The 24,842-nt window shown below is 43.6% G+C and overlaps 13 non-coding genes across 13 annotated transcripts; all 13 read left to right on the plus strand.

Annotated features, from left to right (window-relative positions):
• Positions 1-2,555: 2,555 nt before the first annotated feature.
• On the plus strand, positions 2,556-2,627 carry trnae-cuc (transfer RNA glutamic acid (anticodon CUC)). Its single transcript has one exon. It is a non-coding gene; the product is annotated as a tRNA-Glu (tRNA).
• Positions 2,628-4,348: 1,721 nt separating this feature from the next.
• trnae-cuc (transfer RNA glutamic acid (anticodon CUC)) lies at positions 4,349-4,420 on the plus strand. Its single transcript has one exon. It is a non-coding gene; the product is annotated as a tRNA-Glu (tRNA).
• A 1,714-nt stretch (positions 4,421-6,134) lies between these two features.
• trnae-cuc (transfer RNA glutamic acid (anticodon CUC)) lies at positions 6,135-6,206 on the plus strand. Its single transcript has one exon. It is a non-coding gene; the product is annotated as a tRNA-Glu (tRNA).
• Positions 6,207-7,927: 1,721 nt separating this feature from the next.
• On the plus strand, positions 7,928-7,999 carry trnae-cuc (transfer RNA glutamic acid (anticodon CUC)). Its single transcript has one exon. It is a non-coding gene; the product is annotated as a tRNA-Glu (tRNA).
• A 1,721-nt stretch (positions 8,000-9,720) lies between these two features.
• On the plus strand, positions 9,721-9,792 carry trnae-cuc (transfer RNA glutamic acid (anticodon CUC)). The gene has a single exon. It is a non-coding gene; the product is annotated as a tRNA-Glu (tRNA).
• Positions 9,793-11,518: 1,726 nt separating this feature from the next.
• Positions 11,519-11,590, plus strand: trnae-cuc (transfer RNA glutamic acid (anticodon CUC)). The gene has a single exon. It is a non-coding gene; the product is annotated as a tRNA-Glu (tRNA).
• Positions 11,591-13,316: 1,726 nt separating this feature from the next.
• trnae-cuc (transfer RNA glutamic acid (anticodon CUC)) lies at positions 13,317-13,388 on the plus strand. The gene has a single exon. It is a non-coding gene; the product is annotated as a tRNA-Glu (tRNA).
• A 1,721-nt stretch (positions 13,389-15,109) lies between these two features.
• trnae-cuc (transfer RNA glutamic acid (anticodon CUC)) lies at positions 15,110-15,181 on the plus strand. The gene has a single exon. It is a non-coding gene; the product is annotated as a tRNA-Glu (tRNA).
• Positions 15,182-16,907: 1,726 nt separating this feature from the next.
• On the plus strand, positions 16,908-16,979 carry trnae-cuc (transfer RNA glutamic acid (anticodon CUC)). Its single transcript has one exon. It is a non-coding gene; the product is annotated as a tRNA-Glu (tRNA).
• Positions 16,980-18,700: 1,721 nt separating this feature from the next.
• On the plus strand, positions 18,701-18,772 carry trnae-cuc (transfer RNA glutamic acid (anticodon CUC)). The gene has a single exon. It is a non-coding gene; the product is annotated as a tRNA-Glu (tRNA).
• Positions 18,773-20,474: 1,702 nt separating this feature from the next.
• trnae-cuc (transfer RNA glutamic acid (anticodon CUC)) lies at positions 20,475-20,546 on the plus strand. Its single transcript has one exon. It is a non-coding gene; the product is annotated as a tRNA-Glu (tRNA).
• A 1,709-nt stretch (positions 20,547-22,255) lies between these two features.
• On the plus strand, positions 22,256-22,327 carry trnae-cuc (transfer RNA glutamic acid (anticodon CUC)). The gene has a single exon. It is a non-coding gene; the product is annotated as a tRNA-Glu (tRNA).
• A 1,721-nt stretch (positions 22,328-24,048) lies between these two features.
• On the plus strand, positions 24,049-24,120 carry trnae-cuc (transfer RNA glutamic acid (anticodon CUC)). Its single transcript has one exon. It is a non-coding gene; the product is annotated as a tRNA-Glu (tRNA).
• The last annotated feature ends 722 nt before the right edge of the window (positions 24,121-24,842 follow it).

The following is a 24,842-nucleotide window of genomic DNA, read 5'->3' on the forward strand; positions in this document are numbered from 1 at the left end:
CAAACTTTTTCAAAATGCACTTATAGAAAAATACCTCAGGAACCCTGTTCCTGTACTCTAGTATAGGGGACTCTAGCCCCAAACAGACTTCAAGAATTTATGAGGAGTATAACCTCAAGGGACTCTAACCCAACTCCGTAGAGTATACTACTTTAGGGGACTCTAACCCCAAACAGACTTCAAGAATTTATGAGGAGTATAACCTCAAGGGACTCTAACCCAACTCCGTAGAGTATACTACTTTAGGGGACTCTAACCCCAAACAGACTTCAAGAATTTATGAGGAGTATAACCTCAAGGGACTCTAACCCAACTCCGTAGAGTATACTACTTTAGGGGACTCTAACCCCAAACAGACTTCAAGAATTTATGAGGAGTATAACCTCAAGGGACTCTAACCCAACTCCGTAGAGTATACTACTTTAGGGGACTCTAACCCCAGGGACTCAAACCCAGTAGAATTCGGGGTGTCTTCACCTCCCCGGGACTCTAACCCAGCAGCCTCTCAGGCTTCCGGTTCCTCGTCAGGCAACCAGTGGGGTCCGCCACGACCAAAGACAGTCTGTTTTATCCTCTTTTTATATTCACTTTTCTTTTATAGTTTTTTTTTTTTTTTTTTTTTTTTTACGCAGTTCTCGACATTAATTCTTATCGTCTTTTGCTGATTCAACCACCAGTTTCAGGACAGGACACGTTGTTTTAAAATATTCAATGTGCAGAGTTTGATAAAACAGGTTCTGCTTACCTCTGTGTTAACGTGCCGGCTCGTGTCCCGTCTCTGTCACCGTGAAGGAATCTTTTATCCGAATGAACTCCGTCCTCTCCTCACCACATCCCGGACGAGCCCCCAAAATTGTTGAGGTTAACCTGTACCTCTTTCCGAGTCCGTTGATGCAGTGAAGGAGGAAGACAGAGGAGACGATATAAGAATCATCACAGTTTTATTTACGCAGTTTGCAAAGTGCGGAGAGCAGTTCAGTACAATGCATGCGAACAGCACAAAGTACGGAAAGGCTCTGTCGTTGTCTAGGGGTGTGATGTTATATAGACTTGAGTTCAGTCTCCGCCTTATGAGATGTGTGTGCGTCAATATCTTATCTCTTCCTCTATGTGTGTGTGTGTGTGTACTGGTATAAGGCGTTACTTTCAGAAGACCGTTGTGGGTGCAGTCCTAGTTTTACAACCTGTTGTTCTCAGAGATATTTCCTTATCAGGCTGCTGTGCAAGCACAGAAATGAGCAAGTCAGTTATACAGGATATCACCTTATACAGCTATCCTCACTCACAAGATCCAACAGGACAAGCACAGAAACAAGTCCGCTATCAGAAGATCATTGGTAACTTTCACCAGTGCCGTTTCTGTGCTATGATGCACTCTGAATCCTGACTGAATAAACTTGTGATGCCCATCAGATACAAGATATGATTTCATGGTTGAAGAGTTTGTTAAGCTTGACAAAGCACTCTGAGCAGACGTAGAGATGGCAAAGTACATTTGAAAGCTTTCCCCAGTTCGAATCGTCTGAATGCATTGGCCGGGAATCGAACACGGGTCAACTGCTTGGCAAGCAGTTATGCTCTCCACTATAGCACCAATGCCCTGACAGAGACCTTCATCAGACAACAAGTCAAAACAACTTCGGTTGGTTTGTTAAGTTTGGGGACATGTAAATTCAAACTGCAATGGTACTATTCGCCATCACGGACAGATGCCTACGTTGTTGGAAAGAATGAATTGATAAATGAGCAATTACTTCTGTAATGACAAGGAAACTCTAAGCACCACCTGAGACACAGCCCCCGTGCCAACTGTGGCCGCCAGCCTGTGTACAACTCTTGTTTCACAGGTACCGAAAAAGACCCTCCAAGGACTTCAGGAAGCTGACGCAACGGAACGAGAGTGCTACGAAGGTCAATTGCTTGACAAGTGGCTGTAGTATGCCCTCCACTATAAGACTACTGCCGGGACATGCCCCAACAATTTCAGCAGGCATAAAAAGCTATTTGGGAGTTTTAAATGCTTCGGTTCAATTCCTTAAAGTCAGATGTCCCTTTTCCATCACTGATCCGTTCCATATATTGCTCACCTAAGATCATTCTTTTAAAGGGTGTCTGTACATACCTCGTCCGTTTGACTACACATAGCCCCCTGCAAAATGGACAACGAGGCACAAGAGACAACACCCATAGTTCACAAAAATCAAAGGCTCCCTGGTGGTCTGGTGGCTAGGATTTGGTGTTTCCACTGTTGTGACGTAGGTCAGGAGTGTTTTATTTCTTTTGTCATCTATCCACTTATTTTCTTGCAGGGTTATGACACACTCGCTCTTACTCAGGAATCTTTCTATTTCTCCCTGAAGTAAGAGAGAAGTCAAAAGCGTGAAACTTGTGCTTGCTTGGATTTATTCTCCAGATGCACAGAATTACTTTCATTTAAGACTAAAATGTTCCCAACTTCAGCACGTATTCAATGCAATGCACAATGCCAATTTTTTTGTCAGTTAGGAAGAGTTTACTGCAGATTTGCAATCGGTACTGTTGACTAGGCGTTCGGGTCCCTGATGGTCTAGTGGCTAGGATTCGGCGCTCTCACCGCCGCGGCCTGGGTTCGATTCCCAGTCAGGGAATGAGAGTTTTGAAACTCTGACTAACTAGTGTAAACCTAAGACGTGTGTGTTGTTGTTTTCCAATGACAAGACTGCAATGTCAATTTAATCAAGCCCTGTCACAGATTTAACAGGACGTTGGTATGGAAGTAGTCATCCTATGCGCATCACTGAATTTGTGTTAATACTTTACAACCAGCAGATTTAGTCATTCTCTTTAGAGAAAGGCTCAATAAACTCTTCCCAGCAGCTCTAGAACCATTGTGGCTTGGCAGTTTTAAAAACTAAAAGAATGATCAAGTTTTTTTGATACTTTGATGTGTGCTTAATAACACTTTGAGCAGCAAATAGGAATTCCATTTGTCATCAAATGACATGGGTTGATTCATCCACGGATGATATGGAAGACAAGGAATTGTATGGTCAGTTGCCGGACAAAATGTTTTTGTCAACGGGCTTGGAGCATTTGGCGATGTGGAAGGTGCTGGCCGTCCGTGGATTCTTGGATTGAGTTTGAGGGAGGCCTGTTTTTTTTCTGTGGTACGGCACTGGGGAATCTCATCTTCCCCACTCGCTTGGTAAACTTGTGATGCCCATCAGATACAAGATATGATTTCATGGTTGAAGAGTTTGTTAAGCTTGACAAAGCACTCTGAGCAGACGTAGAGATGGCAAGGTACATTTGAAAGCTTTCCCCAGTTCAAATCGTCTGAATGCATTGGCCGGGAATCGAACACGGGTCAACTGCTTGGCAAGCAGTTATGCTCTCCACTATAGCACCAATGCCCTGACAGAGACTTTCATCAGACAACAAGTCAAAACAACTTCGGTTGGTTTGTTAAGTTTGGGGACATGTAAATTCAAACTGCAATGGTACTATTCGCCATCACGGACAGATGCCTACGTTGTTGGAAAGAATGAATTGATAAATGAGCAATTACTTCTGTAATGACAAGGAAACTCTAAGCACCACCTGAGACACAGCCCCCGTGCCAACTGTGGCCGCCAGCCTGTGTACAACTCTTGTTTCACAGGTACCGAAAAAGACCCTCCAAGGACTTCAGGAAGCTGACGCAACGGAACGAGAGTGCTACGAAGGTCAATTGCTTGACAAGTGGCTGTAGTATGCCCTCCACTATAAGACTACTGCCGGGACATGCCCCAACAATTTCAGCAGGCATAAAAAGCTATTTGGGAGTTTTAAATGCTTCGGTTCAATTCCTTAAAGTCAGATGTCCCTTTTCCATCACTGATCCGTTCCATATATTGCTCACCTAAGATCATTCTTTTAAAGGGTGTCTGTACATACCTCGTCCGTTTGACTACACATAGCCCCCTGCAAAATGGACAACGAGGCACAAGAGACAACACCCATAGTTCACAAAAATCAAAGGCTCCCTGGTGGTCTGGTGGCTAGGATTTGGTGTTTCCACTGTTGTGACGTAGGTCAGGAGTGTTTTATTTCTTTTGTCATCTATCCACTTATTTTCTTGCAGGGTTATGACACACTCGCTCTTACTCAGGAATCTTTCTATTTCTCCCTGAAATAAGAGAGAAGTCAAAAGCGTGAAACTTATGCTTGCTTGGATTTATTCTCCAGATGCACAGAATTACTTTCATTTAAGACTAAAATGTTCCCAACTTCAGCACGTATTCAATGCAATGCACAATGCCAATTTTTTTGTCAGTTAGGAAGAGTTTACTGCAGATTTGCAATCGGTACTGTTGACTAGGCGTTCGAGTCCCTGATGGTCTAGTGGCTAGGATTCGGCGCTCTCACCGCCGCGGCCTGGGTTCGATTCCCAGTCAGGGAATGAGAGTTTTGAAACTCTGACTAACTAGTGTAAACCTAAGACGCGTGTGTTGTTGTTTTCCAATGACAAGACTGCAATGTCAATTTAATCAAGCCCTGTCACAGATTTAACAGGACGTTGGTATGGAAGTAGTCATCCTATGCGCATCACTGAATTTGTGTTAATACTTTACAACCAGCAGATTTAGTCATTCTCTTTAGAGAAAGGCTCAATAAACTCTTCCCAGCAGCTCTAGAACCATTGTGGCTTGGCAGTTTTAAAAACTAAAAGAATGATCAAGTTTTTTTTATACTTTGATGTGTGCTTAATAACACTTTGAGCAGCAAATAGGAATTCCATTTGTCATCAAATGACATGGGCTGATTCATCCACGGATGATATGGAAGACAAGGAATTGTATGGTCAGTTGCCGGACAAAATGTTTTTGTCAACGGGCTTGGAGCATTTGGCGATGTGGAAGGTGCTGGCCGTCCGTGGATTCTTGAATTGAGCTTGAGGGAGGACTGTTTTTTTTCTGTGGTATGGCACTGGGGAATCTCATCTTCCCCACTGGCTTGGTAAACTTGTGACGCCCATCAGATACAATTTCATGGTTGAAGAGTTTGTTAAGCTTGACAAAGCACTCTGAGCAGACGTAGAGATGGCAAAGTACATTTGAAAGCTTTCCCCAGTTCGAATCGTCTGAATGCATTGGCCGGGAATCGAACACGGGTCAACTGCTTGGCAAGCAGTTATGCTCTCCACTATAGCACCAATGCCCTGACAGAGACCTTCATCAGACAACAAGTCAAAACGACTTCGGTTGGTTTGTTAAGTTTGGGGACATGTAAATTCAAACTGCAATGGTACTATTCGCCATCACGGACAGATGCCTACGTTGTTGGAAAGAATGAATTGATAAATGAGCAATTACTTCTGTAATGACAAGGAAACTCTAAGCACCACCTGAGACACAGCCCCCGTGCCAACTGTGGCCGCCAGCCTGTGTACAACTCTTGTTTCACAGGTACCGAAAAAGACCCTCCAAGGACTTCAGGAAGCTGACGCAACGGAACGAGAGTGCTACGAAGGTCAATTGCTTGACAAGTGGCTGTAGTATGCCCTCCACTATAAGACTACTGCCGGGACATGCCCCAACAATTTCAGCAGGCATAAAAAGCTATTTGGGAGTTTTAAATGCTTCGGTTCAATTCCTTAAAGTCAGATGTCCCTTTTCCATCACTGATCCGTTCCATATGTTGCTCACCTAAGATCATTCTTTTAAAGGGTGTCTGTACATACCTCGTCCGTTTGACTACACATAGCCCCCTGCAAAATGGACAACGAGGCACAAGAGACAACACCCATAGTTCACAAAAATCAAAGGCTCCCTGGTGGTCTGGTGGCTAGGATTTGGTGTTTCCACTGTTGTGACGTAGGTCAGGAGTGTTTTATTTCTTTTGTCATCTATCCACTTATTTTCTTGCAGGGTTATGACACACTCGCTCTTACTCAGGAATCTTTCTATTTCTCCCTGAAGTAAGAGAGAAGTCAAAAGTGTGAAACTTGTGCTTGCTTGGATTTATTCTCCAGATGCACAGAATTACTTTCATTTAAGACTAAAATGTTCCCAACTTCAGCACGTATTCAATGCAATGCACAATGCCAATTTTTTTGTCAGTTAGGAAGAGTTTACTGCAGATTTGCAATCGGTACTGTTGACTAGGCGTTCGGGTCCCTGATGGTCTAGTGGCTAGGATTCGGCGCTCTCACCGCCGCGGCCTGGGTTCGATTCCCAGTCAGGGAATGAGAGTTTTGAAACTCTGACTAACTAGTGTAAACCTAAGACGCGTGTGTTGTTGTTTTCCAATGACAAGACTGCAATGTCAATTTATTCAAGCCCTGTCACAGATTTAACAGGACGTTGGTATGGAAGTAGTCATCCTATGCGCATCACTGAATTTGTGTTAATACTTTACAACCAGCAGATTTAGTAATTCTCTTTAGAGAAAGGCTCAATAAACTCTTCCCAGCAGCTCTAGAACCATTGTGGCTTGGCAGTTTTAAAAACTAAAAGAATGATCAAGTTTTTTTGATACTTTGATGTGTGCTTAATAACACTTTGAGCAGCAAATAGGAATTCCATTTGTCATCAAATGACATGGGCTGATTCATCCACGGATGATATGGAAGACAAGGAATTGTATGGTCAGTTGCCGGACAAAATGTTTTTGTCAACGGGCTTGGAGCATTTGGCGATGTGGAAGGTGCTGGCCGTCCGTGGATTCTTGGATTGAGTTTGAGGGAGGCCTGTTTTTTTTCTGTGGTACGGCACTGGGGAATCTCATCTTCCCCACTCGCTTGGTAAACTTGTGATGCCCATCAGATATAAGATATGATTTCATGGTTGAAGAGGTTGTTAAGCTTGACAAAGCACTCTGAGCAGACGTAGAGATGGCAAAGTACATTTGAAAGCTTTCCCCAGTTCGAATCGTCTGAATGCATTGGCCGGGAATCGAACACGGGTCAACTGCCTGGCAAGCAGTTATGCTCTCCACTATAGCACCAATGCCCTGACAGAGACTTTCATCAGACAACAAGTCAAAACAACTTCGGTTGGTTTGTTAAGTTTGGGGACATGTAAATTCAAACTGCAATGGTACTATTCGCCATCACGGACAGATGCCTACGTTGTTGGAAAGAATGAATTGATAAATGAGCAATTGCTTCTGTAATGACAAGGAAACTCTAAGCACCACCTGAGACACAGCCCCCGTGCCAACTGTGGCCGCCAGCCTGTGTACAACTCTTGTTTCACAGGTACCGAAAAAGACCCTCCAAGGACTTCAGGAAGCTGATGCAACGGAACGAGAGTGCTACGAAGGTCAATTGCTTGACAAGTGGCTGTAGTATGCCCTCTACTATAAGACTACTGCCGTGACATGCCCCAACAATTTCAGCAGGCATAAAAAGCTATTTGGGAGTTTTAAATGCTTCGGTTCAATTCCTTAAAGTCAGATGTCCCTTTTCCATCACTGATCCGTTCCATATATTGCTCACCTAAGATCATTCTTTTAAAGGGTGTCTGTACATACCTCGTCCGTTTGACTACACATAGCCCCCTGCAAAATGGACAACGAGGCACAAGAGACAACACCCATAGTTCACAAAAATCAAAGGCTCCCTGGTGGTCTGGTGGCTAGGATTTGGTGTTTCCACTGTTGTGACGTAGGTCAGGAGTGTTTTATTTCTTTTGTCATCTATCCACTTATTTTCTTGCAGGGTTATGACACACTCGCTCTTACTCAGGAATCTTTCTATTTCTCCCTGAAGTAAGAGAGAAGTCAAAAGCGTGAAACTTGTGCTTGCTTGGATTTATTCTCCAGATGCACAGAATTACTTTCATTTAAGACTAAAATGTTCCCAACTTCAGCACGTATTCAATGCAATGCACAATGCCAATTTTTTTGTCAGTTAGGAAGAGTTTACTGCAGATTTGCAATCGGTACTGTTGACTAGGCGTTCGGGTCCCTGATGGTCTAGTGGCTAGGATTCGGCGCTCTCACCGCCGCGGCCTGGGTTCGATTCCCAGTCAGGGAATGAGAGTTTTGAAACTCTGACTAACTAGTGTAAACCTAAGACGCGTGTGTTGTTGTTTTCCAATGACAAGACTGCAATGTCAATTTAATCAAGCCCTGTCACAGATTTAACAGGACGTTGGTATGGAAGTAGTCATCCTATGCGCATCACTGAATTTGTGTTAATACTTTACAACCAGCAGATTTAGTCATTCTCTTTAGAGAAAGGCTCAATAAACTCTTCCCAGCAGCTCTAGAACCATTGTGGCTTGGCAGTTTTAAAAACTAAAAGAATGATCAAGTTTTTTTGATACTTTGATGTGTGCTTAATAACACTTTGAGCAGCAAATAGGAATTCCATTTGTCATCAAATGACATGGGGTGATTCATCCACGGATGATATGGAAGAAAAGGAATTGTATGGTCAGTTGTCGGACAAAATGTTTTTGTCAACGGGCTTGGAGCATTTGGCGATGTGGAAGGTGCTGGCCGTCCGTGGATTCTTGGATTGAGTTTGAGGGAGGCCTGTTTTTTTTCTGTGGTACGGCACTGGGGAATCTCATCTTCCCCACTCGCTTGGTAAACTTGTGATGCCCATCAGATATAAGATATGATTTCATGGTTGAAGAGGTTGTTAAGCTTGACAAAGCACTCTGAGCAGACGTAGAGATGGCAAAGTACATTTGAAAGCTTTCCCCAGTTCGAATCGTCTGAATGCATTGGCCGGGAATCGAACACGGGTCAACTGCCTGGCAAGCAGTTATGCTCTCCACTATAGCACCAATGCCCTGACAGAGACTTTCATCAGACAACAAGTCAAAACAACTTCGGTTGGTTTGTTAAGTTTGGGGACATGTAAATTCAAACTGCAATGGTACTATTCGCCATCACGGACAGATGCCTACGTTGTTGGAAAGAATGAATTGATAAATGAGCAATTGCTTCTGTAATGACAAGGAAACTCTAAGCACCACCTAAGACACAGCCCCCGTGCCAACTGTGGCCGCCAGCCTGTGTACAACTCTTGTTTCACAGGTACCGAAAAAGACCCTCCAAGGACTTCAGGAAGCTGATGCAACGGAACGAGAGTGCTACGAAGGTCAATTGCTTGACAAGTGGCTGTAGTATGCCCTCTACTATAAGACTACTGCCGTGACATGCCCCAACAATTTCAGCAGGCATAAAAAGCTATTTGGGAGTTTTAAATGCTTCGGTTCAATTCCTTAAAGTCAGATGTCCCTTTTCCATCACTGATCCGTTCCATATATTGCTCACCTAAGATCATTCTTTTAAAGGGTGTCTGTACATACCTCGTCCGTTTGACTACACATAGCCCCCTGCAAAATGGACAACGAGGCACAAGAGACAACACCCATAGTTCACAAAAATCAAAGGCTCCCTGGTGGTCTGGTGGCTAGGATTTGGTGTTTCCACTGTTGTGACGTAGGTCAGGAGTGTTTTATTTCTTTTGTCATCTATCCACTTATTTTCTTGCAGGGTTATGACACACTCGCTCTTACTCAGGAATCTTTCTATTTCTCCCTGAAGTAAGAGAGAAGTCAAAAGCGTGAAACTTGTGCTTGCTTGGATTTATTCTCCAGATGCACAGAATTACTTTCATTTAAGACTAAAATGTTCCCAACTTCAGCACGTATTCAATGCAATGCACAATGCCAATTTTTTTGTCAGTTAGGAAGAGTTTACTGCAGATTTGCAATCGGTACTGTTGACTAGGCGTTCGGGTCCCTGATGGTCTAGTGGCTAGGATTCGGCGCTCTCACCGCCGCGGCCTGGGTTCGATTCCCAGTCAGGGAATGAGAGTTTTGAAACTCTGACTAACTAGTGTAAACCTAAGACGCGTGTGTTGTTGTTTTCCAATGACAAGACTGCAATGTCAATTTAATCAAGCCCTGTCACAGATTTAACAGGACGTTGGTATGGAAGTAGTCATCCTATGCGCATCACTGAATTTGTGTTAATACTTTACAACCAGCAGATTTAGTCATTCTCTTTAGAGAAAGGCTCAATAAACTCTTCCCAGCAGCTCTAGAACCATTGTGGCTTGGCAGTTTTAAAAACTAAAAGAATGATCAAGTTTTTTTGATACTTTGATGTGTGCTTAATAACACTTTGAGCAGCAAATAGGAATTCCATTTGTCATCAAATGACATGGGGTGATTCATCCACGGATGATATGGAAGACAAGGAATTGTATGGTCAGTTGCCGGACAAAATGTTTTTGTCAACGGGCTTGGAGCATTTGGCGATGTGGAAGGTGCTGGCCGTCCGTGGATTCTTGGATTGAGTTTGAGGGAGGCCTTTTTTTTTTCTGTAATTCGGCACTGGGGAATCTCATCTTCCCCACTCGCTTGGTAAACTTGTGATGCCCATCAGATACAAGAGAGGTGGTGGAAGAGTGGTTGAAGAGGTTGTTAAGCTTGACAAAGCACTCTGAGCAGACGTAGAGATGGCAAAGTACATTTGAAAGCTTTCCCCAGTTCGAATCGTCTGAATGCATTGGCCGGGAATCGAACACGGGTCAACTGCTTGGCAAGCAGTTATGCTCTCCACTATAGCACCAATGCCCTGACAGAGACTTTCATCAGACAACAAGTCAAAACAACTTCGGTTGGTTTGTTAAGTTTGGGGACATGTAAATTCAAACTGCAATGGTACTATTCGCCATCACGGACAGATGCCTACGTTGTTGGAAAGAATGAATTGATAAATGAGCAATTACTTCTGTAATGACAAGGAAACTCTAAGCACCACCTGAGACACAGCCCCCGTGCCAACTGTGGCCGCCAGCCTGTGTACAACTCTTGTTTCACAGGTACCGAAAAAGACCCTCCAAGGACTTCAGGAAGCTGACGCAACGGAACGAGAGTGCTACGAAGGTCAATTGCTTGACAAGTGGCTGTAGTATGCCCTCTACTATAAGACTACTGCCGTGACATGCCCCAACAATTTCAGCAGGCATAAAAAGCTATTTGGGAGTTTTAAATGCTTCGGTTCAATTCCTTAAAGTCAGATGTCCCTTTTCCATCACTGATCCGTTCCATATATTGCTCACCTAAGATCATTCTTTTAAAGGGTGTCTGTACATACCTCGTCCGTTTGACTACACATAGCCCCCTGCAAAATGGACAACGAGGCACAAGAGACAACACCCATAGTTCACAAAAATCAAAGGCTCCCTGGTGGTCTGGTGGCTAGGATTTGGTGTTTCCACTGTTGTGACGTAGGTCAGGAGTGTTTTATTTCTTTTGTCATCTATCCACTTATTTTCTTGCAGGGTTATGACACACTCGCTCTTACTCAGGAATCTTTCTATTTCTCCCTGAAGTAAGAGAGAAGTCAAAAGCGTGAAACTTGTGCTTGCTTGGATTTATTCTCCAGATGCACAGAATTACTTTCATTTAAGACTAAAATGTTCCCAACTTCAGCACGTATTCAATGCAATGCACAATGCCAATTTTTTTGTCAGTTAGGAAGAGTTTACTGCAGATTTGCAATCGGTACTGTTGACTAGGCGTTCGGGTCCCTGATGGTCTAGTGGCTAGGATTCGGCGCTCTCACCGCCGCGGCCTGGGTTCGATTCCCAGTCAGGGAATGAGAGTTTTGAAACTCTGACTAACTAGTGTAAACCTAAGACGCGTGTGTTGTTGTTTTCCAATGACAAGACTGCAATGTCAATTTAATCAAGCCCTGTCACAGATTTAACAGGACGTTGGTATGGAAGTAGTCATCCTATGCGCATCACTGAATTTGTGTTAATACTTTACAACCAGCAGATTTAGTCATTCTCTTTAGAGAAAGGCTCAATAAACTCTTCCCAGCAGCTCTAGAACCATTGTGGCTTGGCAGTTTTAAAAACTAAAAGAATGATCAAGTTTTTTTGATACTTTGATGTGTGCTTAATAACACTTTGAGCAGCAAATAGGAATTCCATTTGTCATCAAATGACATGGGGTGATTCATCCACGGATGATATGGAAGACAAGGAATTGTATGGTCAGTTGCCGGACAAAATGTTTTTGTCAACGGGCTTGGAGCATTTGGCGATGTGGAAGGTGCTGGCCGTCCGTGGATTCTTGGATTGAGTTTGAGGGAGGCCTTTTTTTTTTCTGTAATTCGGCACTGGGGAATCTCATCTTCCCCACTCGCTTGGTAAACTTGTGATGCCCATCAGATACAAGAGAGGTGGTGGAAGAGTGGTTGAAGAGGTTGTTAAGCTTGACAAAGCACTCTGAGCAGACGTAGAGATGGCAAAGTACATTTGAAAGCTTTCCCCAGTTCGAATCGTCTGAATGCATTGGCCGGGAATTGAACACGGGTCAACTGCTTGGCAAGCAGTTATGCTCTCCACTATAGCACCAATGCCCTGACAGAGACTTTCATCAGACAACAAGTCAAAACAACTTCGGTTGGTTTGTTAAGTTTGGGGACATGTAAATTCAAACTGCAATGGTACTATTCGCCATCACGGACAGATGCCTACGTTGTTGGAAAGAATGAATTGATAAATGAGCATTTACTTCTGTAATGACAAGGAAACTCTAAGCACCACCTGAGACACAGCCCCCGTGCCAACTGTGGCCGCCAGCCTGTGTACAACTCTTGTTTCACAGGTACCGAAAAAGACCCTCCAAGGACTTCAGGAAGCTGATGCAACGGAACGAGAGTGCTACGAAGGTCAATTTCTTGACAAGTGGCTGTAGTATGCCCTCTACTATAAGACTACTGCCGTGACATGCCCCAACAATTTCAGCAGGCATAAAAAGCTATTTGGGAGTTTTAAATGCTTCGGTTCAATTCCTTAAAGTCAGATGTCCCTTTTCCATCACTGATCCGTTCCATATATTGCTCACCTAAGATCATTCTTTTAAAGGGTGTCTGTACATACCTCGTCCGTTTGACTACACATAGCCCCCTGCAAAATGGACAACGAGGCACAAGAGACAACACCCATAGTTCACAAAAATCAAAGGCTCCCTGGTGGTCTGGTGGCTAGGATTTGGTGTTTCCACTGTTGTGACGTAGGTCAGGAGTGTTTTATTTCTTTTGTCATCTATCCACTTATTTTCTTGCAGGGTTATGACACACTCGCTCTTACTCAGGAATCTTTCTATTTCTCCCTGAAGTAAGAGAGAAGTCAAAAGCGTGAAACTTGTGCTTGCTTGGATTTATTCTCCAGATGCACAGAATTACTTTAATTTAAGACTAAAATGTTCCCAACTTCAGCACGTATTCAATGCAATGCACAATGCCAATTTTTTTGTCAGTTAGGAAGAGTTTACTGCAGATTTGCAATCGGTACTGTTGACTAGGCGTTCGGGTCCCTGATGGTCTAGTGGCTAGGATTCGGCGCTCTCACCGCCGCGGCCTGGGTTCGATTCCCAGTCAGGGAATGAGAGTTTTGAAACTCTGACTAACTAGTGTAAACCTAAGACGCGTGTGTTGTTGTTTTCCAATGACAAGACTGCAATGTCAATTTAATCAAGCCCTGTCACAGATTTAACAGGACGTTGGTATGGAAGTAGTCATCCTATGCGCATCACTGAATTTGTGTTAATACTTTACAACCAGCAGATTTAGTCATTCTCTTTAGAGAAAGGCTCAATAAACTCTTCCCAGCAGCTCTAGAACCATTGTGGCTTGGCAGTTTTAAAAACTAAAAGAATGATCAAGTTTTTTTGATACTTTGATGTGTGCTTAATAACACTTTGAGCAGCAAATAGGAATTCCATTTGTCATCAAATGACATGGGGTGATTCATCCACGGATGATATGGAAGACAAGGAATTGTATGGTCAGTTGCCGGACAAAATGTTTTTGTCAAAGGGCTTGGAGCATTTGGCGATGTGGAAGGTGCTGGCCGTCCGTGGATTCTTGGATTGAGTTTGAGGGAGGCCTGTTTTTTTTCTGTGGTACGGCACTGGGGAATCTCATCTTCCCCACTCGCTTGGTAAACTTGTGATGCCCATCAGATACAAGATATGATTTCATGGTTGAAGAGTTTGTTAAGCTTGACAAAGCACTCTGAGCAGACGTAGAGATGGCAAAGTACATTTGAAAGCTTTCCCCAGTTCGAATCGTCTGAATGCATTGGCCGGGAATCGAACACGGGTCAACTGCCTGGCAAGCAGTTATGCTCTCCACTATAGCACCAATGCCCTGACAGAGACTTTCATCAGACAACAAGTCAAAACAACTTCGGTTGGTTTGTTAAGTTTGGGGACATGTAAATTCAAACTGCAATGGTACTATTCGCCATCACGGACAGATGCCTACGTTGTTGGAAAGAATGAATTGATAAATGAGCAATTGCTTCTGTAATGACAAGGAAACTCTAAGCACCACCTAAGACACAGCCCCCGTGCCAACTGTGGCCGCCAGCCTGTGTACAACTCTTGTTTCACAGGTACCGAAAAAGACCCTCCAAGGACTTCAGGAAGCTGATGCAACGGAACGAGAGTGCTACGAAGGTCAATTGCTTGACAAGTGGCTGTAGTATGCCCTCTACTATAAGACTACTGCCGTGACATGCCCCAACAATTTCAGCAGGCATAAAAAGCTATTTGGGAGTTTTAAATGCTTCGGTTCAATTCCTTAAAGTCAGATGTCCCTTTTCCATCACTGATCCGTTCCATATATTGCTCACCTAAGATCATTCTTTTAAAGGGTGTCTGTACATACCTCGTCCGTTTGACTACACATAGCCCCCTGCAAAATGGACAACGAGGCACAAGAGACAACACCCATAGTTCACAAAAATCAAAGGCTCCCTGGTGGTCTGGTGGCTAGGATTTGGTGTTTCCACTGTTGTGACGTAGGTCAGGAGTGTTTTATTTCTTTTGTCATCTATCCACTTATTTTCTTGCAGGGTTATGACACACTCGCTCTTACTCAGGAATCTTTCTATTTCTCCCTGAAGTAAGAGAGAAGTCAAAAGCGTGAAACTTGTGCTTGCTTGGATTTATTCTCCAGATGCACAGAATTACTTTCATTTAAGACTAAAATGTTCCCAACTTCAGCACGTATTCAATGCAATGCACAATGCCAATTTTTTTGTCAGTTAGGAAGAGTTTACTGCAGATTTGCAATCGGTACTGTTGACTAGGCGTTCGGGTCCCTGATGGTCTAGTGGCTAGGATTCGGCGCTCTCACCGCCGCGGCCTGGGTTCGATTCCCAGTCAGGGAATGAGAGTTTTGAAACTCTGACTAACTAGTGTAAACCTAAGACGCGTGTGTTGTTGTTTTCCAATGACAAGACTGCAATGTCAATTTAATCAAGCCCTGTCACAGATTTAACAGGACGTTGGTATGGAAGTAGTCATCCTATGCGCATCACTGAATTTGTGTTAATACTTTACAACCAGCAGATTTAGTCATTCTCTTTAGAGAAAGGCTCAATAAACTCTTCCCAGCAGCTCTAGAACCATTGTGGCTTGGCAGTTTTAAAAACTAAAAGAATGATCAAGTTTTTTTGATACTTTGATGTGTGCTTAATAACACTTTGAGCAGCAAATAGGAATTCCATTTGTCATCAAATGACATGGGGTGATTCATCCACGGATGATATGGAAGACAAGGAATTGTATGGTCAGTTGCCGGACAAAATGTTTTTGTCAACGGGCTTGGAGCATTTGGCGATGTGGAAGGTGCTGGCCGTCCGTGGATTCTTGGATTGAGTTTGAGGGAGGCCTTTTTTTTTTCTGTAATTCGGCACTGGGGAATCTCATCTTCCCCACTCGCTTGGTAAACTTGTGATGCCCATCAGATACAAGAGAGGTGGTGGAAGAGTGGTTGAAGAGGTTGTTAAGCTTGACAAAGCACTCTGAGCAGACGTAGAGATGGCAAAGTACATTTGAAAGCTTTCCCCAGTTCGAATCGTCTGAATGCATTGGCCGGGAATCGAACACGGGTCAACTGCTTGGCAAGCAGTTATGCTCTCCACTATAGCACCAATGCCCTGACAGAGACTTTCATCAGACAACAAGTCAAAACAACTTCGGTTGGTTTGTTAAGTTTGGGGACATGTAAATTCAAACTGCAATGGTACTATTCGCCATCACGGACAGATGCCTACGTTGTTGGAAAGAATGAATTGATAAATGAGCAATTACTTCTGTAATGACAAGGAAACTCTAAGCACCACCTGAGACACAGCCCCCGTGCCAACTGTGGCCGCCAGCCTGTGTACAACTCTTGTTTCACAGGTACCGAAAAAGACCCTCCAAGGACTTCAGGAAGCTGACGCAACGGAACGAGAGTGCTACGAAGGTCAATTGCTTGACAAGTGGCTGTAGTATGCCCTCTACTATAAGACTACTGCCGTGACATGCCCCAACAATTTCAGCAGGCATAAAAAGCTATTTGGGAGTTTTAAATGCTTCGGTTCAATTCCTTAAAGTCAGATGTCCCTTTTCCATCACTGATCCGTTCCATATATTGCTCACCTAAGATCATTCTTTTAAAGGGTGTCTGTACATACCTCGTCCGTTTGACTACACATAGCCCCCTGCAAAATGGACAACGAGGCACAAGAGACAACACCCATAGTTCACAAAAATCAAAGGCTCCCTGGTGGTCTGGTGGCTAGGATTTGGTGTTTCCACTGTTGTGACGTAGGTCAGGAGTGTTTTATTTCTTTTGTCATCTATCCACTTATTTTCTTGCAGGGTTATGACACACTCGCTCTTACTCAGGAATCTTTCTATTTCTCCCTGAAGTAAGAGAGAAGTCAAAAGCGTGAAACTTGTGCTTGCTTGGATTTATTCTCCAGATGCACAGAATTACTTTCATTTAAGACTAAAATGTTCCCAACTTCAGCACGTATTCAATGCAATGCACAATGCCAATTTTTTTGTCAGTTAGGAAGAGTTTACTGCAGATTTGCAATCGGTACTGTTGACTAGGCGTTCGGGTCCCTGATGGTCTAGTGGCTAGGATTCGGCGCTCTCACCGCCGCGGCCTGGGTTCGATTCCCAGTCAGGGAATGAGAGTTTTGAAACTCTGACTAACTAGTGTAAACCTAAGACGCGTGTGTTGTTGTTTTCCAATGACAAGACTGCAATGTCAATTTAATCAAGCCCTGTCACAGATTTAACAGGACGTTGGTATGGAAGTAGTCATCCTATGCGCATCACTGAATTTGTGTTAATACTTTACAACCAGCAGATTTAGTCATTCTCTTTAGAGAAAGGCTCAATAAACTCTTCCCAGCAGCTCTAGAACCATTGTGGCTTGGCAGTTTTAAAAACTAAAAGAATGATCAAGTTTTTTTGATACTTTGATGTGTGCTTAATAACACTTTGAGCAGCAAATAGGAATTCCATTTGTCATCAAATGACATGGGGTGATTCATCCACGGATGATATGGAAGACAAGGAATTGTATGGTCAGTTGCCGGACAAAATGTTTTTGTCAACGGGCTTGGAGCATTTGGCGATGTGGAAGGTGCTGGCCGTCCGTGGATTCTTGGATTGAGTTTGAGGGAGGCCTGTTTTTTTTCTGTGGTACGGCACTGGGGAATCTCATCTTCCCCACTCGCTTGGTAAACTTGTGATGCCCATCAGATACAAGATATGATTTCATGGTTGAAGAGTTTGTTAAGCTTGACAAAGCACTCTGAGCAGACGTAGAGATGGCAAAGTAGATTTGAAAGCTTTCCCCAGTTCAAATCGTCTGAATGCATTGGCCGGGAATCGAACACGGGTCAACTGCTTGGCAAGCAGTTATACTCTCCACTATAGCACCAATGCCCTGACAGAGACTTTCATCAGATAACAAGTCAAAACAACTTCGGTTGGTTTGTTAAGTTTGGGGACATGTAAATTCAAACTGCAATGGTACTATTCGCCATCACGGACAGATGCCTACGTTGTTGGAAAGAATGAATTGATAAATGAGCAATTACTTCTGTAATGACAAGGAAACTCTAAGCACCACCTGAGACACAGCCCCCGTGCCAACTGTGGCCGCCAGCCTGTGTACAACTCTTGTTTCACAGGTACCGAAAAAGACCCTCCAAGGACTTCAGGAAGCTGATGCAACGGAACGAGAGTGCTACGAAGGTCAATTGCTTGACAAGTGGCTGTAGTATGCCCTCTACTATAAGACTACTGCCGTGACATGCCCCAACAATTTCAGCAGGCATAAAAAGCTATTTGGGAGTTTTAAATGCTTCGGTTCAATTCCTTAAAGTCAGATGTCCCTTTTCCATCACTGATCCGTTCCATATATTGCTCACCTAAGATCATTCTTTTAAAGGGTGTCTGTACATACCTCGTCCGTTTGACTACACATAGCCCCCTGCAAAATGGACAACGAGGCACAAGAGACAACACCCATAGTTCACAAAAATCAAAGGCTCCCTGGTGGTCTGGTGGCTAGGATTTGGTGTTTCCACTGTTGTGACGTAGGTCAGGAGTGTTTTATTTCTTTTGTCATCTATCCACTTATTTTCTTGCAGGGTTATGACACACTCGCTCTTACTCAGGAATCTTTCTATTTCTCCCTGAAGTAAGAGAGAAGTCAAAAGCGTGAAACTTGTGCTTGCTTGGATTTATTCTCCAGATGCACAGAATTACTTTAATTTAAGACTAAAATGTTCCCAACTTCAGCACGTATTCAATGCAATGCACAATGCCAATTTTTATGTCAGTTAGGAAGAGTTTACTGCAGATTTGCAATCGGTACTGTTGACTAGGCATTCGGGTCCCTGATGGTCTAGTGGCTAAGATTCGGCGCTCTCACCGCCGCGGCCTGGGTTCGATTCCCAGTCAGGGAATGAGAATTTTGAAACTCTGACTAACTAGTGTAAACCTAAGACGCGTGTGTTGTCATTTTCCAATGACAAGACTGCAATGTCAATTTAATCAAGCCCTGTCACAGATTTAACAGGACGTTGGTATGGAAGTAGTCATCCTATGCGCATCACTGAATTTGTGTTAATACTTTACAACCAGCAGATTTAGTCATTCTCTTTAGAGAAAGGCTCAATAAACTCTTCCCAGCAGCTCTAGAACCATTGTGGCTTGGCAGTTTTAAAAACTAAAAGAATGATCAAGTTTTTTTGATACTTTGATGTGTGCTTAATAATCCTTTGAGCAGCAAAAAGGAGTTCCATTTGTCATCAAATGACATGGGCTGATTCATCCACGGATGATATGGAAGACAAGGAATTGTATGGTCAGTTGCTGGACAAAATGTTTTTGTCAACGGGCTTGGAGCATTTGGCGATGTGGAAGGTGCTGGCCGTCCGTGGATTCTTGGATTGAGTTTGAGGGTGGCCTGTTTTTTTTCTGTGGTACGGCACTGGGGAATCTTAAAAACTAAACTTGTGATGCCCATCAGATACAAGAGAGTTGGTTGAAGAGGTTGTTAAGCTTGACAAAGCACTCTGAGCAGACGTAGAGATAGCAAAGTACATTTGAAAGCTTTCCCCAGTTCGAATCGTCTGAATGCATTGGCCGGGAATCGAACACGGGTCAACTGCTTGGCAAGCAGTTATGCTCTCCACTATAGCACCAATGCCCTGACAGAGACTTTCATCAGACAACAAGTCAAAACAACTTCGGTTGGTTTGTTAAGTTTGGGGACATGTAAATTCAAACTGCAATGGTACTATTCGCCATCACGGACAGATGCCTACGTTGTTGGAAAGAATGAATTGATAAATGAGCAATTACTTCTGTAATGACAAGGAAACTCTAAGCACCACCTGAGACACAGCCCCCGTGCCAACTGTGGCCGCCAGCCTGTGTACAACTCTTGTTTCACAGGTACCGAAAAAGACCCTCCAAGGACTTCAGGAAGCTGACGCAACGGAACGAGAGTGCTACGAAGGTCAATTGCTTGACAAGTGGCTGTAGTATGCCCTCCACTATAAGACTACTGCCGGGACATGCCCCAACAATTTCAGCAGGCATAAAAAGCTATTTGGGAGTTTTAAATGCTTCGGTTCAATTCCTTAAAGTCAGATGTCCCTTTTCCATCACTGATCCGTTCCATATATTGCTCACCTAAGATCATTCTTTTAAAGGGTGTCTGTACATACCTCGTCCCTTTGACTACACATAGCCCCCTGCAAAATGGACAACGAGGCACAAGAGACAACACCCATAGTTCACAAAAATCAAAGGCTCCCTGGTGGTCTGGTGGCTAGGATTTGGTGTTTCCACTGTTGTGACGTAGGTCAGGAGTGTTTTATTTCTTTTGTCATCTATCCACTTATTTTCTTGCAGGGTTATGACACACTCGCTCTTACTCAGGAATCTTTCTATTTCTCCCTGAAATAAGAGAGAAGTCAAAAGCGTGAAACTTGTGCTTGCTTGGATTTATTCTCCAGATGCACAGAATTACTTTCATTTAAGACTAAAATGTTCCCAACTTCAGCACGTATTCAATGCAATGCACAATGCCAATTTTTTTGTCAGTTAGGAAGAGTTTACTGCAGATTTGCAATCGGTACTGTTGACTAGGTGTTCGAGTCCCTGATGGTCTAGTGGCTAGGATTCGGCGCTCTCACCGCTGCGGCCTGGGTTCGATTCCCAGTCAGGGAATGAGAGTTTTGAAACTCTGACTAACTAGTGTAAACCTAAGACGCGTGTGCTGTTGTTTTCCAATGACAAGACTGCAATGTCAATTTAATCAAGCCCTGTCACAGATTTAACAGGACGTTGGTATGGAAGTAGTCATCCTATGCGCATCACTGAATTTGTGTTAATACTTTACAACCAGCAGATTTAGTCATTCTCTTTAGAGAAAGGCTCAATAAACTCTTCCCAGCAGCTCTAGAACCATTGTGGCTTGGCAGTTTTAAAAACTAAAAGAATGATCAAGTTTTTTTTATACTTTGATGTGTGCTTAATAACACTTTGAGCAGCAAATAGGAATTCCATTTGTCATCAAATGACATGGGCTGATTCATCCACGGATGATATGGAAGACAAGGAATTGTATGGTCAGTTGCCGGACAAAATATTTTTGTCAACGGGCTTGGAGCATTTGGCGATGTGGAAGGTGCTGGCCGTCCGTGGATTCTTGGATTGAGCTTGAGGGAGGCCTGTTTTTTTTCTGTGGTACGGCACTGGGGAATCTCATCTTCCCCACTCGCTTGGTAAACTTGTGATGCCCATCAGATACAAGATATGATTTCATGGTTGAAGAGTTTGTTAAGCTTGACAAAGCACTCTGAGCAGACGTAGAGATGGCAAAGTACATTTGAAAGCTTTCCCCAGTTCAAATCGTCTGAATGCATTGGCCGGGAATCGAACACAGGTCAACTGCTTGGCAAGCAGTTATGCTCTTCACTATACCACCAATGCCCTGACAGAGACTTTCATCAGACAACAAGTCAAAACAACTTCGGTTGGTTTGTTAAGTTTGGGGACATGTAAATTCAAACTGCAATGGTACTATTCGCCATCACGGACAGATGCCTACGTTGTTGGAAAGAATGAATTGATAAATGAGCAATTACTTCCGTAATGACAAGGAAACTCTAAGCACCACCTGAGACACAGCCCCCGTGCCAACTGTGGCCGCCAGCCTGTGTACAACTCTTGTTTCACAGGTACCGAAAAAGACCCTCCAAGGACTTCAGGAAGCTGACGCAACGGAACGAGAGTGCTACGAATGTCAATTGCTTGACAAGTGGCTGTAGTATGCCCTCCACTATAAGACTACTGCCGGGACATGCCCCAACAATTTCAGCAGGCATAAAAAGCTATTTGGGAGTTTTAAATGCTTCGGTTCAATTCCTTAAAGTCAGATGTCCCTTTTCCATCACTGATCCGTTCCATATATTGCTCACCTAAGATCATTCTTTTAAAGGGTGTCTGTACATACCTCGTCCGTTTGACTACACATAGCCCCCTGCAAAATGGACAACGAGGCACAAGAGACAACACCCATAGTTCACAAAAATCAAAGGCTCCCTGGTGGTCTGGTGGCTAGGATTTGGTGTTTCCACTGTTGTGACGTAGGTCAGGAGTGTTTTATTTCTTTTGTCATCTATCCACTTATTTTCTTGCAGGGTTATGACACACTCGCTCTTACTCAGGAATCTTTCTATTTCTCCCTGAAATAAGAGAGAAGTCAAAAGCGTGAAACTTGTGCTTGCTTGGATTTATTCTCCAGATGCACAGAATTACTTTCATTTAAGACTAAAATGTTCCCAACTTCAGCACGTATTCAATGCCAATTTTTTTGTCAGTTAGGAAGAGTTTACTGCAGATTTGCAATCGGTACTGTTGACTAGGCGTTCGAGTCCCTGATGGTCTAGTGGCTAGGATTCGGCGCTCTCACCGCCGCGGCCTGGGTTCGATTCCCAGTCAGGGAATGAGAGTTTTGAAACTCTGACTAACTAGTGTAAACCTAAGACGCGTGTGTTGTTGTTTTCCAATGACAAGACTGCAATGTCAATTTAATCAAGCCCTGTCACAGATTTAACAGGACGTTGGTATGGAAGTAGTCATCCTATGCGCATCACTGAATTTGTGTTAATACTTTACAACCAGCAGATTTAGTCATTCTCTTTAGAGAAAGGCTCAATAAACTCTTCCCAGCAGCTCTAGAACCATTGTGGCTTGGCAGTTTTAAAAACTAAAAGAATGATCAAGTTTTTTTTATACTTTGATGTGTGCTTAATAACACTTTGAGCAGCAAATAGGAATTCCATTTGTCATCAAATGACATGGGCTGATTCATCCACGGATGATATGGAAGACAAGGAATTGTATGGTCAGTTGCCGGACAAAATGTTTTTGTCAACGGGCTTGGAGCATTTGGCGATGTGGAAGGTGCTGGCCGTCCGTGGATTCTTGGATTGAGCTTGAGGGAGGACTGTTTTTTTTCTGTGGTACGGCACTGGGGAATCTCATCTTCCCCACTCGCTTGGTAAACTTGTGATGCCCATCAGATACAAGATATGATTTCATGGTTGAAGAGTTTGTTAAGCTTGACAAAGCACTCTGAGCAGACGTAGAGATGGCAAAGTACATTTGAAAGCTTTCCCCAGTTCGAATCGTCTGAATGCATTGGCCGGGAATCGAACACGGGTCAACTGCTTGGCAAGCAGTTATGCTCTCCACTATAGCATCAATGCCCTGACAGAGACTTTCATCAGACAACAAGTCAAAACAACTTCGGTTGGTTTGTTAAGTTTGGGGACATGTAAATTCAAACTGCAATGGTACTATTCGCCATCACGGACAGATGCCTACGTTGTTGGAAAGAATGAATTGATAAATGAGCAATTACTTCTGTAATGACAAGGAAACTCTAAGCACCACCTGAGACACAGCCCCCGTGCCAACTGTGGCCGCCAGCCTGTGTACAACTCTTGTTTCACAGGTACCGAAAAAGACCCTCCAAGGACTTCAGGAAGCTGATGCAACGGAACGAGAGTGCTACGAAGGTCAATTGCTTGACAAGTGGCTGTAGTATGCCCTCTACTATAAGACTACTGCCGTGACATGCCCCAACAATTTCAGCAGGCATAAAAAGCTATTTGGGAGTTTTAAATGCTTCGGTTCAATTCCTTAAAGTCAGATGTCCCTTTTCCATCACTGATCCGTTCCATATATTGCTCACCTAAGATCATTCTTTTAAAGGGTGTCTGTACATACCTCGTCCGTTTGACTACACATAGCCCCCTGCAAAATGGACAACGAGGCACAAGAGACAACACCCATAGTTCACAAAAATCAAAGGCTCCCTGGTGGTCTGGTGGCTAGGATTTGGTGTTTCCACTGTTGTGACGTAGGTCAGGAGTGTTTTATTTCTTTTGTCATCTATCCACTTATTTTCTTGCAGGGTTATGACACACTCGCTCTTACTCAGGAATCTTTCTATTTCTCCCTGAAGTAAGAGAGAAGTCAAAAGCGTGAAACTTGTGCTTGCTTGGATTTATTCTCCAGATGCACAGAATTACTTTCATTTAAGACTAAAATGTTCCCAACTTCAGCACGTATTCAATGCAATGCACAATGCCAATTTTTTTGTCAGTTAGGAAGAGTTTACTGCAGATTTGCAATCGGTACTGTTGACTAGGCATTCGGGTCCCTGATGGTCTAGTGGCTAGGATTCGGCGCTCTCACCGCCGCGGCCTGGGTTCGATTCCCAGTCAGGGAATGAGAGTTTTGAAACTCTGACTAACTAGTGTAAACCTAAGACGCGTGTGTTGTTGTTTTCCAATGACAAGACTGCAATGTCAATTTAATCAAGCCCTGTCACAGATTTAACAGGACGTTGGTATGGAAGTAGTCATCCTATGCGCATCACTGAATTTGTGTTAATACTTTACAACCAGCAGATTTAGTCATTCTCTTTAGAGAAAGGCTCAATAAACTCTTCCCAGCAGCTCTAGAACCATTGTGGCTTGGCAGTTTTAAAAACTAAAAGAATGATCAAGTTTTTTTGATACTTTGATGTGTGCTTAATAACACTTTGAGCAGCAAATAGGAATTCCATTTGTCATCAAATGACATGGGGTGATTCATCCACGGATGATATGAAAGACAAGGAATTGTATGGTCAGTTGTCGGACAAAATGTTTTTGTCAACGGGCTTGGAGCATTTGGCGATGTGGAAGGTGCTGGCCGTCCGTGGATTCTTGGATTGAGTTTGAGGGAGGCCTGTTTTTTTTCTGTGGTACGGCACTGGGGAATCTCATCTTCCCCACTCGCTTGGTAAACTTGTGATGCCCATCAGATACAAGAGAGTTAGTTGAAGAGGTTGTTAAGCTTGACAAAGCACTCTGAGCAGACGTAGAGATAGCAAAGTACATTTGAAAGCTTTCCCCAGTTCGAATCGTCTGAATGCATTGGCCGGGAATCGAACACGGGTCAACTGCT

This window comes from Leuresthes tenuis, unplaced genomic scaffold (genome assembly GCF_036924035.1).
Source record: "Leuresthes tenuis unplaced genomic scaffold, fLeuTen1.0.hap1 SCAF_10, whole genome shotgun sequence".
Taxonomy (NCBI): Eukaryota; Metazoa; Chordata; class Actinopteri; order Atheriniformes; family Atherinopsidae; genus Leuresthes; species Leuresthes tenuis.